The sequence below is a fragment of the Gossypium hirsutum genome, chromosome D01, assembly GCF_007990345.1.
Source record: "Gossypium hirsutum isolate 1008001.06 chromosome D01, Gossypium_hirsutum_v2.1, whole genome shotgun sequence".
Classification (NCBI taxonomy): domain Eukaryota; kingdom Viridiplantae; phylum Streptophyta; class Magnoliopsida; order Malvales; family Malvaceae; genus Gossypium; species Gossypium hirsutum.
Genome location: NC_053437.1, coordinates 59,482,669 through 59,497,614, shown reverse-complemented (window position 1 = coordinate 59,497,614; position 14,946 = coordinate 59,482,669). Strand labels below are relative to the sequence as shown.

The window sequence follows — 14,946 nt, the reverse complement described above, 5'->3', positions numbered from 1 at the left end:
AATAAAATACATTGGTAAAATAAAATAAAAGTAAAATTCATATACAACTACACTTCTTTTATTTTTAGGATAAAGTTTTTTAAATCTTATTAAGCTCCATCTATTTGATATTTGATTAAAATAAGGTGTTTCAATCTTATTACACTCCTATTAGAATATGGTTTTACAAGCCTATAAATGGACATAGTCTACTCCTCTTGTAATTATTCGAATTCGATATAGTGAATTATTTTCTCCTCTGCCCGTGGTTTTTTTCCCGAAAGGGTTTCCACGTAAAATCTGTGTGTTCTTTATTTTTCTCTCTCTTTTTCTTTGCGACACATTGTCATTACCGACGTTCTATTTTTCTACAAATTGGTATCCGAGCTTCCGGGTTGTTCATCTCAATCACGGTAATGGCATCTTTGAAGTATGAAATTTCGTTGTTGGATCGCAACACCATATTCGCGTTGTGGCAAATAAAGATGCAGGCAGTTCTTACACAGATGAACTTAGAAGAAGCCTTGCTAGGGGTAGATAAGATGTCTTCAACATTGACGGAGGAAGAGAAGAAGCGCAAGGATCAAAAAGGCGTTATCACAGTTACATATGCATTTGTCTAACGAAATTTTGCAGGATGTGGTGAAGGAGAAAACCGCCGCTAGATTATGGAAGAAGTTGGAACAAATATGTATGTCGAAAACTCTAACTAGCAAGCTACATATAAAGTAGCGTCTTTATGCTCATTATTTGGAGGAATGTGCGTCTGTGCACGAACACTTAACAGTGTTTAAAGAAATTATCTCAAACTTGGAGGCCATGGAGGTTCAGTATGATAAGGAAGATTTAGGGTTTTTTCTACTTTGTTTATTGCCCCTGTCTTATTCAACCTTTAGAGATACGATTTTATATAGCCGCGAGTCTCTCACAGTTGATGAGGTTTATGCTTCTTTAACCTTGTATGATAAGGTGAAGCATTTTGTGGTTAAAACTGACTCTCAGGGAGAGGGTCTCATTGTTCGTGGAAGACAAGATCTGAATGCTAATGATGATCGTGGAAAGACACAGGAACGAAATCCTCACAGTAAATCTAAAAGTAGATCGAAGTCTTCAAACATAGGTAAAACTTGTAACTTCTGCAAAAAGAAATAACATATTAAATCTGAGTGTTATAAGTTACAGAACAAGATCAAAAGGGAGGCTGCGAATCAAAATGAAAAACAACCAAAAAATTTCGGCAAAGCTAATGTTGTAGAAGACTACAGCGATGGTGAACTTCTAATCGCTTATGTCAACAATTCTAAAGTGAGCGGGGAGTGAATCATTGATTTGGGTTGCACCTTCCACATGAGTCCCAATTGGGATTGGTTTACAACTTACGAAATAGTGTCTGAAGGTGTTGTTTTGATGGGAAATAATGCTTCATGTAGAATTGTAGGTGTTGGAACAATTAAAGTTAAGATATTTGATGGAGTTGTCAGAATACGTAGTGACGTACGACATGTTCTAGAATTGAAGAGAAATTTAATTTCATTGAGTACTCTTGATTCAAAGGGGGTACAAATACACAGCTGAAAGTGGGGTTTTGAGGATTTTCAAAGGTTCCCTCATTGTGATGAAAGGGCAGAGAAAGACTGCCAAGTTATATATTCTTCAGGGTTTTACTGTTACTAGTGATGCAGATGTCGCTTCCTTTTCCTCGTCAAATGATGATATTACTAAACTTTGGCATATACGCCTAGGGCATATGTGTGAGAATGACATGGCAGAATTGAGCAAAAGAGGACTTCTTGATAGACAAAGAATTTTCAAACTGAAGTTCTGTGAGCACTGCGTTTTTGGGAAGCAAAAGAGAGTTTGATTCATCAGAGGAATCCATAACCCGAAGGGAACGTTGGAGTATATTCATTCTGATCTATGGGGGGCATCCAGAGTGTCTTCGAGAGGTGGAGCTAATTATATGCTAACTTTTATTGATGATTTTTCTAGAAAAGTTTGGGTGTTCTTCCTGAAGCAGAAAAGAGATGTGTTTTTCGCATTTAAGTCTTGGAAAACTATGATTGAAAAACAGACGGGAAAATAAATAAAATATCTTCGCATAAACAATGGCTTAGAGTTCTGTTCTAATGAGTTTAATAAACTGTGCAAGTTAGAAGGGATCGTGAGACACTTGACAGTTCATCATACTCCACAGCAAAACGGTGTTGCAGAACGATCATGGAGAAGGTTTGATATATGTTGTCAAATTCCAACTTACCAAAGTCGTTTTGGGCTAAAGTAGACTCTATTGTATGTTTTTTGATCAATCGATCTCCATTTGTTGCTATTGAGAAAAAGATTCCACAAAAGGTATGGTCTGGTAATCCTACTGACTATTCTAATTTAAAGATCTTTTGATGTCTTGCGTATGCTTATGTTGATAATGGAAAATTGGAACCGAGATCCATTAAATGTTTTTTTTTAGTTATAAAGCTGATGTAAAATGGTATAAGTTATGGTGTCCTGAAAATAGAAAAGTTGTGATTAACAAAGATGTTGTTTTTTATGAAACTACTATGCTACCTAACTTATCTCTTAAAGACTCTTCCAATAAAGAAAATCAAAAGCAAGTAGAGCATCTGATTAATCCAGAATCTACAATAGAGTCGACTCCTCAAGCCAGTACAAAAATTCAAAATAGAGTTGCTTCTTTACCACAATACTCTATCGCCAAAAATAGAACTAAGAGAGAAATTAAACCTCCAAAGAAGTATGTCGAGGTTGATCTAGTTGCTTATGCTTTAAATGTGGTTGAAGATATAGATGCAAACTAAGAGCCATTTAATTATTGTGATGCGGTTAGCTGGAAAGACTTAGAAAAGTGGATGTTTGCTATGCAAGAGGAGATGAGATCACTCTACAAAAACAAAACATGGGATCTTGTGAAACTTCCTAAAGGTAAAAAAGTTGTTCGTTGTAAATGGGTGTTTCACAAGAAAGAATGGACTCCAGGAGTTGAAGAACCCAAATATAAAGCAAGGCTTATTGCAAAGGGTTACAGTCAAATTCCAAGAGTGGACTTCACAGATGTGTTCTCCCTAGTTATGAAGCATAGTTCGATTTGAGCTTTGCTTGGTATTGTGGCCATGCATGATTTGGAGCTTGAGTAGTTAGATGTAAAAATTACATTTTTGCATGGAAAACTTGAGGAAGATTTTTACATGCAACAACCAGAGGGTTTTACAGTCTCAGAAAAAGAGGACTATGTTTGCTTGTTGAAAAAGTCCCTTTACGGTTTGAAACAGTCACCAAGACAGTGGTACAAGAGGTTTGATTCCTTTATGACTTCTCATGATTTCAAAAGAAGTAGATTTGACAGTTGTGTTTACTTTAAGAAAAATAGCAATGGTTCTTTTGTGTATCTACTCTTTTATGTTAATGACATGTTGATAGCAACGAAAGAAAAAGAGAGATAAGAAAGGTCAAAGCCCAACTAAGTGAAGAATTTGAGATGAAAGATTTTGGATCAACAAAGAAGATACTTGGTATAGAGATTCTCAGAGATAGAAAAGGAAGTAAATTGTACCTAAGTCAGAAGGGGTACATTGAGAAAGTTCTTTGCAGGTTCAATATGCAGTGTGCTAAGCCTATTAGTACTCATTTAGCAGCCTATTTTAGACTTTTATCGACTTTATCTCTACAATTAGATGATGAGATTGAGTACATGTCACATGTTCCATACTCTAGTGCAGTTGGATCTTTCATGTATGCTATGGTTTGTTCACGTCTAGATTTATCATATGCAGTCAGTGCAGTTAGCAGATAAATGGCGAATCCTGGTAAAGAACATTGGAAAACAGTTCAGTGGATTTTAAGATACTTACGAGGTACTACTGATGTTTGCTTATAGTTTGGAAGAACTAGAGATGGGGTCATTGGGTTTGTTGATGCTGATTTTACTGGAGACCTTGATAGAAAAAGATCTCTCACAGGTTATGTCTTTACAATCTGAGGTTGTGCAATCAATTAGAAAGTCACTTTGCAAACTACAATTGCTTTGTCTACCACTGAAGTTGAGTACATGGCAATTACTGAGGCTTGTAAAGAAGCCATTTGGTTGAAAGGACTCTTTAGTGAACTCAATGAAGACCTTCAAATCAGTACAGTATTTTGTGACAGTCAGAGTGCCATCTTCCTTACAAAAGATCAAATTTTTCATGAAAGAACAAAACACGTTGATGTTCGGTATCATTTTGTTTGTGATATTATTGATTGTGGTGATACTGTTGTGAGAAAAATTAGCACTCATGAAAATCTTGCAGATATGATGACTAAGTCACTTCCTATAACCAAGTTTAAGCATTGCTTAGACTTGGTTAGTGTTCATTATTGAAGTTAAACCCTTAAGGGGTTTTATGGAAGATGTGGAGAACTTGTTCATTGAGAATTCGTGTCAATGTGGAGATTGTTAGAATTAAGTGACCCGAATCCTTATTTAAATAAAATACATTGGTAAAATAAAATAAAAGTAAAATCCATATAGAACTACACTTCTTTTATTTTATTTTAGAATAAGGTTTTTTACACCTTATTAAGCTCCATCTATTTGATATTGATTAGAATAAGGTGTTTCAATCTTACTACACTCCTATTAGAATATGGTTTTACAAGCCTATAAACAGACATAGTCTACTTCTCTTGTAATTATTCGAATTCGACATAGTGAATTATCTTCTCCTTTGCCCGTGGTTTTTTTCCCGAAAGGGTTTCCACGTAAAATCTTTGTGTTCTTTATTTTTCTCTCTCTTTTTCTTTGCGATACATTGTCATTATCGGTGTTTTATTTTCTTACAGAATATTTAACTCATACATTCACACAAGCACCCATTTAAACAATCATATAGACAAAACCTGCTAATCAATCCCACAACCTTAAAAATATCATGTTGATTTTTTACTTCTTATCAAATATTGATTGCTTTTTGGAATAGTATTTAATGCAAATAATAACATAAGACCTAATTTTTAAAAAATAAAAAAATCACATAGGACTTATAGATAAATATTAATAATTTTATTTAAATACAATTAAAGATTAATTAATTAAGGTTTAAGATTTTAAGTTCAGATATTAATATTTTTTGTATTTATTTATAATTAATTATGTTTTAATAAATTTATTAACATTTATTTATAAGTCATTAATTTTTTTTTGTTTATTCAATGATTATATGTAGATTATTATTTACTCATAATACTTGAAATCAAGAAATACATCAAATATTATTCTTGATTTTAGGAGTAATAATTTTTATTGCTTTTTCTAAATGAAGTAATATAATGTAGTAATAAATCAAAAATAAAAATAAGTTATCTCTCTTTTTTTTTGTTGAAAAAGGAATTATATTTATAAATTAGTAAAAGAGTCAAGCTCGATACATAACACAACCATGATTGTTCGTTAATAATAAAGGTTCCAAGCAATTAGGAGGATTACTACATGCATTAAACAACGCAATGAAGAAGTAGATTGGAAGTTACTCCCTAAATGGGCTAAGATGTTAATACATTTGTTTCCTTCTCGAAATACATGAAACAACAGTCTAGGAGTCAAAGATTCTTGAAGCATTCTGCACTCATCAACCAAAGGTTAGAGGATCACATTAGTAGAGATATGGTTAGTCATAAGATAAATAATAATGGTAACATCAACTTTAATCTCCAAGCCTTTGATATTTAATGAAGGCCGCTAACTGCAGCCCATGTCTAAGAGCCTACAACTCAACTTGAACACTATTTGCACAAGGGATATGTATATAAGATCCAATCACTAAATTGCCTTAGTCATCCTGGATGAGGACATGCGCTCTCGCCTTTCCCAGGTTTCCAAGAGCTGAATCACCCATATTGAGTTTAAACAAGTTCCTACTAAGAGGTTTTCAAGAAACTGGAGTAAATGAGGGGAGGGGAATGTGTCTTACCACGTTTGAGGAAGCAAAAAATTCTCTAGTTGTAGAAATGAATCTATTAACCAAACTTTTGATGGGGCGATGGTTTCCAAAGATAACAACATTTCTAGATAACCATAGTTCTCAAATGCCAAATCAAAATCGCGTACCAATGGAGGCTAAGGGAGGTTGTCCATTCGATAAGGACAAATTATTCATGAAACAGTCTATCCATAACGAAAGAGGGTGCGGTCTACACTGAACCCTAGTAGCCAAGGATTCTTAGAGGCCCTAGGAGATAGCACAATCGCGAAGGATATGGAAAACCTCTTCAAGGGTTGAGGAACACCAAGGGCAGAGGTCCTTCAAGATGATATATTTTCCTATAAGCAATGTTCACGTAGTAATAGCATTATGCCCACACTTTCATAAGAAAAAATTGAGCTTTGGGGAAGTTTGGCTTTCTATATGATTTTCCAAAGGGATGCATTAGAACAAGGAGACTTGGAATCGAATTCAGCCGCAAGGGCATATACGTTAGCTAGAAGAAATTTTCATCATTAGAACAACCCTAACATAAAGTGTCTGACTTATTAGGGATATTAGGGATGGGTGTACTCAAGAATGTATCAATCAAAAACTAAGGTAACCTTAAGGAGATGCTAAGAGACATTTGAGCCTCCCATCTATCACAAACTTGTTTGAATGACAAGAGCTCTTCACACCTTAATAGCGGCTCTTTCAAAGGCCCTAAGCCAGACCAATTATCGAACCAAAACTTGACAGATTGGCCATCCTTTATCACCCATCTAAATCTAGAATCCAAAAGCGAACTAAACTTATGAAGGGAACTCCATGTTAAGGAAACATTGACAACCACTAAAGGGTTTCTTAGATCTTGGGCATATTTGAAGAAAAGCAATTTGGCCCATAGACTATCCATCTCATGGATTAACTTCATCCCAACTTCATATGGAGAGATTGGTTCCTATATTTCACGATAGAGATACCTAATTTTTAGGAGGTGATATACCATACCAACTAATTCGGTGGAGTTTCCTTGCCCCTTTTCTTACCACCCCATAAAAAGTCTTTATTAAGTTTATCTAGTTGATTAAGAACACTGGCAAGCAATGACCTAATCTACATAAAGTAACTTGGGATAAAAGCAATTATAGATTGAATGAGGACTAATCTACCAACATGAGAGAGAAGATTGGTCTTCCAAGCTTTCAATTTGCTACAGATCTTTTCTACAATGAAATTAAAATCCCTTTGAAAAGAGAGACTGCTCATAGTTAGAAAGCCCAAATACCTTCCTATATCCTGAGTATCTTTTCCACAATTTAGGATTTGATACTTTTATGACAATTGGGGGAAAATGATCTTAGATTTGCTAAAGTTAATACATTGGCTAAATTCCCTCATAAACATCTTCAAAACTTGCCCAATAGAATCCACAGTCAGAGTATCCATCTTACTAAAGAGAATAATATCATCAACAAATAAAAGGTGCTAGAAGTTAGAACCTCTCCTCAAATCTCGAACCAATTTCCACTTATTATGCTAAACCGCCAGATAGATATGGAGATTGAGGAATTTCATACATAAGACAAATAGGTAGGGGGCAATGGGTCTCCCTATCTAATTTCTCGAGCAAGGTAAAAAGAATTAAGCTTAGAGTCATTCAACAGGACTGTGGTGGAAGTAGAAGAGACACAACTCATGATAAGATTGACCCAAAGAGTTGAAAACCCAAAGAAGTATAGGACTTTTCGAAGAAAGCTTCACTCTAGATTATCGTATGTTTTTTTCCAAATCAAGTTTAATAACAATAACCCTTTTTTTTCCTTTCATCTTCTTAAGATAATGCATGAGTTCTTGGACAATTATGGCATTATCCATAAAATGCCTACAAGAAACAAAGCTACCTTAAAACGGGGAGATAATTCTGCGCAGTATAGGTATAAGTTTCATGACTAGAACTTTGGTAATGATCTTATAAATCGTGTTGCATAGACTTATCAAATGAAATTGAGAAATGGAAGTAGCTTCTCTCAATTTGGAGATAAGAGTTTCATTTAGCGACGGAGGGATAGAAGCCTTAGCAAAAACCTCAGATGCAGTTCGAATTACTCTCTATTTCACATTGAGCCAACAACGGTGGTAGAAAAACGGGTGTAGATCATCCAAACCTAGAGCCTTTAGAGGTTTAAAAGACCAAATTGCCTTAGTAATGCCCACGTGGGAAATCTACGCAAGGAGAGATTGGATTTCTATATTGGAAAGATGAAGCCAAATAAGCAAATCGCGCTAAAAAACCAAAGGACACTACTTTCTCAAAGGTGGTAAAAAGTTTATCAAAATGATTCTAAACCAAATTCTCAATACTTGTTTGCTCAGTAATCCACCTACCATTATTATCAAAAAGCCTAACAATACGATCGAAGTTTTTGCAAGCTAAAGTGGATAGGTGGAAAAACCTGATATTTCGTTCTCCATTGATAATGCAATTAACTCTAGATTTAAGAGCCCAAATAAGTTCTTCCTACTACAAGGTCACATTAAGGTCACTAGACAAAAATTTATATAGGTTAATTAAGAAGTCATTAGGATCATCAGCTAGGGATCATTCAATTCTCAAAATTCTAGCTAAAAGATGTTTCTTGGATCAAAAGACATTACCAAAAGTAGACATATTCCAACCCGATAAATAAGAAGTAAAATCAGAAATGGTTGATGGGAAAGAGCTATTTGAATCTAACAAAAAATGGTGAAGTATGGATTTGAACTCAAAGTGATCAAACCATATTTTATGGAAACGAAATGGAGATCTTCTAGATTTCTTAAAATCAATTATCTCTATCGCATATAAAAATGTAAAATTTTCAAATTTGATGTTATTGTTGGTATGCTATTATTAATAGAATTATTATTGAATTTAAATCATATAAGAGTACCCACTACCTTCTTTATCAGTTTTTTTTATTCTTATAATTTATGTTTAGATTTGTGACTTTCTCTTTTAACAATATAATTTTCAAAGTTCCAACTTACATTTACTATTGAAAATTCATTATGCTTAATCATTGCACTCAACCCTTACTAATAAAATTAACCACTATCTTAATTTGATGAACCTTTAAGATGATAAATTTAAAATATTATCATATATTTTTAATATGTCTAATTTGTTCTAAATTCTACATTAAACAAACAAATATGTTATCTTTACATAGAATTATAATATCAAACTATCAGGCCTATGTTTTGGGCAAAGTTTTCAAAAGGTCAATCGATTTGATTGGCTTGATTTACAATTAATGCATAACATAATAAGCTCATTCAAGCATAACTTTATACTCGATTATATTTTACGAAAATCTTGTATTTTATCATCTTAATTAGATAAGATATTATAGTTATGAATATTAGAAAATTAACTATCTTTTGGCTAATTTTGTCAACTATAGTGTTTACAATAAAATTTGTATAATATATTTTTATGAATTAAATAATGCATACACATCTTAAGTCTACTTATCTACAATTGACTATAAGTCATGTAGGAATTCAATTCCAAATATAGTAACACCTGAGATGGAAACTGTTAAAAAATCGAGAAACTTGAAAAATTCATCTGATTTTTCATTCATATATCTTACAAGAAGATTTACAAAATACATAAAGTTGTCAAACCATCACCTAAAAAATGAAAAAACTATCATCTGCTAACTAACTCTAACTAATTGAAACTAACAAACTAACTATTTGTTTCAACACTCCCCTTCAAGGTGGTGGTTGAAATACATATTTAACCCCCAACTTGGATACTAAATGCTCATGTTGTTGTACCCCCAAAATCTTTGTAAATATGTATGCCAACTGCTCTATGGAGGATACATGCTCAGTCTTTATAAGACCATTCTGAATCTCCTCTCTTATGAAATGGCAGTCCACTTCTATGTGCTTAGTTCATTCATGGTAAACCAGATTTGCTGTTATCTTTAAAGTAACTTTACTATCACAGAAAAGCTTTATTGATTGCTTTCTCCTGATTCCAATCTCAGTCAGTAAACCATCTAGCCAAACTACCTCTGTTGTTGTGACCTACTCCTATACTCTTGTACTCTACTTCTACTGAAGACCTGGCTATAGTGGATTGCTTCTTTGATTTCCAAGAAATCAGCGACTTGCCAAGTTTTACACAAAAACCTAATACAAACTTTCTTGTTATTGGGCAGGATGCCCAGTCAGAGTCACAATTTGCAACCAACTCAGACTCACTCAAGGCATCAAGAAATATTCATTGTCTTGGATTTTTCTTTAAGTATCTCACCACTCTTAATGTTGTATCCAAGTGTGCCTTTTTGGGTTATTGCATGAATTGGCTCAAATGATGAACTGAGAAGGTTATATCTGGTCTGGCATGAGTTAAGTAAATAAGTATTCCCACAAGCCTTTGAAAAACTAACTTGTCATCTGGCAACTTATCACCATTCATTTCACCATTCTCTTGCTGTAGATTCTCATCATATTCTATTGAGGTCAACTTATTATTCAGTTCTATAGGAGTTGTAGCTGGCTTTGCTCCCCCTACCCCAGTTTCTTTAATCAATTCTAATGTATACTTCCTTTGGTTGATTAAAATTCCTTCCTTCGTCCTTAGTATTTCAAGACCAAAGAAATTTTTTAACTCTCTAAAATCCTTCCTTCTAAAGTTCTGATGCAGAATTTCCTTCAGCTCTTCAATCATACTTTTACTGCTCCTAGTAATCAGTAAATTATCCATATAAATGAGCATGATTACTATCTCATTCCTTTTTTCTTGGTAAATAAAGAATAATCATGCATGCTCTGTTCATATCCAGCTGCTATAAGAGTCTCTGTCAGTTTTAGATTCCATTGCCTTGATGCCTGCTTCAGGCCTCATAATGATTTTTGCAGTCTACATACCTTACCCTCCCCCTAGCTGCAAAAACCAGTAGGCAAATCCATGTAGACTTCTTCTACCAAATCACCTTGAAGGAAAGCATTGTAAACAGCTAACTGAAACAGCAGCCAACTGAAAATAGATGCCAACGCAAGTAAAAGCCTCACAGTAACCATTTTGGGAATAGGGGAGAAAGTGTCAACATAATTTATCCCTTTTTTTTAATTGTAACCCTTAGCCACCAGCCAAGCTTTGAATCTCTTAAGTTCACCCGATGTTTTATACTTAATCTTGTAAACCCATTTACAACCAATAGGGACCTTTCCAGTTGGAAGAGAGACAACAGACCAAGTATTATTGGACTCAAGAGCTTAACTTTCCTCATTCATGGCATGAATCCAATGAGGATATTTAATGGCTTCATTATAGGTGGTAGGCTCAATCAATGAAGAAGTCAAGGAAATATAGTGTTGAGTATGATAATGTAAATGGACATAAGAAATGGCATTTGAAATAGGATACTGAAAAGGAAATGAGGTAGATTGATTACTACAAATGAAATCATTCAACTACTGAGGTGGTTTTGAAACATGAGAAGGCTTTTTAGGAACTAGAGTTTTTAAACTAAGAGGACCTGAAGATGACTATACTGGATAACTTGTTGAGGGTGTAGAGCTTGAAACAGTAGGTTGTAGTGAAAACAACTGTGGTGAGTGTAGGGTGGAAACAATAGGCTGTGGTGGATTTAAAACAAGAAATTCTGAATCAGAGAAGGGAACTGAAGAAGGAAAAAAAGGAGAATATTTAGCTAAGGGAAGGTGAAAAGGAAAAGAATGCTCATGAAAGATCACATCCATGTTAACAAAAAATTGATGTGTTTCAAGATTGAACAAGATATAACCTTTCTGTGTAGTAGAGTATCCCATAAGCATAGAAGGAACTACTTTTGGGGAAAACTTATCATAATAGTTAGGTTGTGTAGCATAAAAAAGACATCAAAAAAATCTTAAGATGAGCTAGACTAGGAGGTTTTTTTATAGAGACACTCATAAGGAGTCTTCCCTTGTAAAAGAGAATATGGCAATCTATTGATGAGGTAATAAGCAGTGGTAACACACTCACCCCAAAATTTAAGAGGTACTTTGGATTGAAAATGAATGGCTCGGGATACTTCTAGGATGTGTCTATGTTTACGTTCAGCCACCCCATTTTGTTGATGTATATGAACACATGAACTTTGATGCATTATACCAAGAGAGGAAAAAAGAGTAGACATTCCATATTGAAAAATTCGGTCCCAATATCACTATGGATATTCTTAACTAAGAGAGAAAACTAGGTTTTAAAAAAGGAGAAGAAATGTCTAAGAAACAAAATTGTGTCACTCTTAACCCTCAAGAGATAAATCTAAGCCATGTGTGTACAGTCATCTACAATAGTGAGAAAGAGCCTATGTCCATTATGTGTTGAAACACGATAAGGACCCCAAATATCAACATGAATGAGTTCAAAAGGTATGTCAGACCTTGAATGAATAAGAGGAAAAGGTAATCTATTCTGTTTGGCTAAAAGACATATACTACAATTATGCACAGTATCAGTATCAAGTTTGCAAGAATTAAAAACAAGTAACTTTTGCATTATTATAATAGAAGCATGCCCTAAACGAGTATTCCATACATGATTATTATTGTGCAAAACAATAGATTGCTGATCAGTAGACATTAAATCATCATGAGAAACAACATTGGAAAAAGGAAAAACACTACATTGAACTGAATATAACAAACCAGAAACTCCTTTAGCAGACTCAAAAAAATATAGCCCTCTAGACTCTCTACCAATCCTCTTAATCATGTTATTCGAGAGATCCTACAGCAGACAAAAGTCAGGATAGAACACGATGGAATAATTAAGTTCTTTGGAAAGTTTAGACACTGAAAGGTGATTGTGAGAAAAATTCGGAACAAGTAAGACATTGGTAATGAGGTGATCAGGGGTCAACCTATAAGAACCTATATGGGCAATAGTATATGTTTTACCATTTGGTAGATGAGCATAACAATGTGTAGCACATGAAACAAGAAACAACAAACTCTTAAAGTTAGATACGATATGATCTGTCTTCCTTGTATCCTAAATCCAACGAAGAGATCCATTAGTAGCAGGTAAACATCCAGAAACAGTACCTGTAAGATTTACAATGAAATCCTTCGAAGGAGCCTTGTTGATGAGACTCAAAATTTTGTTGTATTGGTCAGCAATGAATGTCGGTAAAGACAAGGCAGTAGAAGCAGCCGACGAACCAAGGTCAGAAGTTGAGTGATCAATTACCTCTGAATTGATGGCCATAGCTGCCTGTGGAATTTTCTTCTTTGTAAACTTAAAATCTGAGGGGAAACTAATCAGTTGGTAGCAATTATCATGACGATGGCCTTTAATTTTGCAGCAGTCGCAAACCCCATTGTATCGGCAGTGATCTGAACTTCTAGAGGCATTTGAAAACATTATAGTATTCTCCACAATAGGAACTCTAGACAAGTGCACACATGTGATTCCTCTTGTACTATTATCGAATATGCTTGATTTACCGAAGTGGTTGCATAAGAAAAATCTAACTCTGCTGAACCATATGCACATGATTCAATTGAGAAACCTCACAATTGCCTGATGTAAACAGGACCAAAGCACCATACTCGTTCCACAAAAGTTTGAGACGTGTGAAGTAAATAGAAAAAGTAGACTCACCCTGGTTAAGAGTTACAATCGATCGATGAAGGAAGAAAATCCTTAACCCATTAACTTTGTCAAAGCGTTCCTTCAAATCTTGCCACGGCAACGCCGTGCTCGAAGCAAACACAATCCCAACCGAAAGCTCCTGATTAACGGTGTTGAGTATCTAGGATAACACGATTTCATTGCATCTCTCCCATTATGGATGCAATGCCTACTCATAATCGTCTTTGTGACAGTTTCATCAATGAATCCCAGCTTGTTTTTTTGCAAGAAGGGCAATCCGCATCGATTTGCTCCATATACTATAGTTTTCCAAACCCACAAGCTAATGAGAGACCAGATGCACTCTTGGCTTATCCGAGGGGTGCAAAAACAATGGATGATTGAAATCAACAATGCCTTCCATGCTTCATACCTGAAACCCTAATCGAACTCAATGAAAAAAAGGAACACGATTTTAGAAATCTGATCAGGAAATTTGAAGGAAAAAAACTTACTCTGATACCATGTTAAAAAATTGAGAAACTTAAAAAATTCATTTGATTTTTCATTCATATATCTTACAAGATGATTTACAAAAATATATATAGTTGTCAAACCATCACCCAAGAAAAAGAAAAAAAAAGTCATATGCTAATTAACCCTAACTAATTGAAACTAACAAACTAACTATTTGTTTCAACAGAAACTTGATTTATATTATGATTCACGCATGATCTCTTATCTTCTTACTCACTTTGATGTTTGATTTTAAGTATTGGGAAAACTCTCAAATTTGGCTGGGTAGAGAAACAGATCAAGGGCTTTATATACAGTACTTTTATAAGAAACAACTCATTATAGTGTCAATATACATGCCTTATTCTTCCTCCTCTTATATATAAATGTACAATTATATGAATCATTTTAATGTGATACAATTAAATTGGGAAGATTAACGTTAACCAAACTTAATTTGATTAATGGACCTGCAAAATTTTAATATATGTATTTTAATTTTACTTTGAACATTAAAAATACATAACTTTGGTCAATACATTTAAATAAATGATCAAGAAAGCCACAAATTCCAACAAGAAAATGATATGAAAAATGTTTTATTTTTGGGAGACTACACTTAGATGGCAATTTATCCATATATAGCATGATTTCATGCTTCATGGAATAACAATTCTCGTGATAATACTTTTCTATTATAATGAGTTTTTCCTGTTGATAATCCTAGTGATAGTGGTTCATAATTAATGGGGGGTTAATTATATAATTAAAAGGAACAAGGGAAGTACAATTGATAGGACTGCTTGGATGCCAATTTGGTGGCAATGTTGGACTACCTTACCTATGCCTCCAGCAAAGAATGTTTTGGCGGAG

At 34.2% G+C, this 14,946-nt stretch overlaps 1 long non-coding RNA gene across 1 annotated transcript; it reads right to left on the bottom strand.

Annotated features, from left to right (window-relative positions):
* Window positions 1–9,533: 9,533 nt before the first annotated feature.
* Window positions 9,534–14,480, bottom strand: LOC121213977 (uncharacterized). Its single transcript, XR_005909569.1, has 2 exons — window positions 14,312–14,480; window positions 9,534–13,998 (listed from the first exon to the last, which is right to left on the bottom strand). It is a non-coding gene; the product is annotated as an uncharacterized lncRNA (long non-coding RNA).
* Window positions 14,481–14,946: the final 466 nt, after the last annotated feature.